Source organism: Sorex fumeus, unplaced genomic scaffold (genome assembly GCF_029834395.1).
Source record: "Sorex fumeus unplaced genomic scaffold, SorFum_2.1 ptg000122l, whole genome shotgun sequence".
NCBI lineage: Eukaryota > Metazoa > Chordata > Mammalia > Eulipotyphla > Soricidae > Sorex > Sorex fumeus.
The window spans coordinates 25,238,372-25,240,235 of record NW_026606179.1 but is presented as its reverse complement, the minus strand read 5'-3'; the positions used below and the strand labels follow the sequence as shown (position 1 = coordinate 25,240,235).

Here is a 1,864-nt window from a genome sequence, read left to right as displayed (position 1 = left end):
GTCAATGCTGTGAGCTGTAGATACCGCCATGCAAAATCTCCAAGAGTTTTTGTGGTGTTGTATAAACAAATCAACTTGCCAGAGCGCAGATCCTAAAACCATTCATATAAAGATGACTTGGACCATTACAATTCAAATTTATGTGGATTTGAAAGATATAGACAATCTGAAAGGGTCCTATCAATTTAATAATATTGATTGGTCCTCTTTTCTGACTGGAACCATGGAGGGCACAGAAAAGAAGAAAAAGAAGGTCCCTGCTAAGCCGGCAGCAGTGGTCGCCAGAGAGAAGAAAAAGAAGCTTTCTGATGTGCCAGAAACCCTGAAGGAAAAGCGAAAGAATTTCGCAAAGCTGAAGATCAAGTGCCTGAGAAAGAAGTTTGCTCAAAAGATGCTTCGAAAGGCAAGGAGGAAGCTGATCTACGAAAAAGTTAAGCATTATCACAAGGAGTATAGGCAGATGCACAGGACAGAGATTCACACGGTTAGGATGGCGAGAAAAGCTGGCAACTTTTTTTTTTTTTACAGTTTTTACAAATATTTTATTTTAATGAAGCTGGTACAGACAATGTCCTTTTAAAACCCATATCCCAGGCCAAAAATACAAACAAAATTAAAAAAAAGAGCAGTGTTCTGTTGTATAAACTTTTGCAGGAATAACTTTAATTGCTAATAAAAGAACTGTTCTAGGATCTTCTGACAAGATTTCTCCTTACTCCAAGATGGCTTCACTGAAAAGAAAGCAATTTAAGATTAAGGAGAAAGCTGGAAACTTTTACGTCCCTGCAGAACCCAAATTGGCTTTTGTCATCAGAATCAGAGGTATCAATGGTGTGAGCTCCAAGGTCCAAAAGGGGCTACAGCTTCTCCACCCTCACCAGATCTTCAATGTACCTTTGTTAAACTCAACAAGGCTTCAATTAACATGCTGAGGATTGTGGAACCCTATATTGTACGGGGGCACCCAAACCTGAAGTCAGTTAATGAATTGATCTACACGCATGGTTATGACAAAATCCACAAGAAGTGAATTGCCCTGATGGATAATGCACTGATCACTCGAACTCTGGGTAAATACGGCATCGTCTGCATGGAGGATCTGATTCACGAGATCTATACTGTTGGAAAGAGCTTCAAAGAGGCAAACAACTTTCTCTGGCCCTTCAAATTATCTTCTCCCCAGGATGGGATGAAGAAAAAGACCACTTATTTTGTAGAAAGTGGAGATGTTGGCAACAGAGAAGACTAGATCAGCTGGCTGATTAGACGGATGAACTAAGATATCTACCATATTTTTATAATCTGGTCAGTTAATAAACAACTGCTTTCAAATTGAAAAAAAATATATTGATTAGATCTGTGCTTGGGAATGTGGAGAACAAAATGTTCCTTACCTTTATTTTGTTTTTCTCAGAAAGAAAATGTTCATTGTGAGAATTAAAACTAATTTAACAGGGGCTGGGGATAGGCTCAAGAAGCAGAGCATATACCTAGAATGTGTGAGGTCCAGAGTCCAATGCCCAACACCACATGGCACCCTACAAGCACTGTTTGATGTAGCCCTGATATGCACTGAGCACCAAGCATCAATGAGCCAAAGCACCAAACTGCTGGCCCCACTGCTGGATAAGTATTGCTGGCAATGACCCAGCAACACCTACACACACACACACACACACGCATCTGCACATGTATAAATGCATGTGCATATACACACATATATAGAAACATGTACATACATATATACACACATGTATGCACATTCACGTGCACACATACACAAAAACACTGCTGAGCATGGCCCCTGTAAAAAAATAGTTGAATAGGAAAGATTAAAATAGCTGACAAAATTATTACTGGTAGC

At 39.6% G+C, this 1,864-nt stretch overlaps 1 pseudogene; it reads left to right on the top strand.

The window, feature by feature from the left end:
- Positions 1 to 223: 223 nt before the first annotated feature.
- Positions 224 to 1,279, top strand: LOC130044334 (60S ribosomal protein L7-like; annotated as a pseudogene).
- Positions 1,280 to 1,864: the final 585 nt, after the last annotated feature.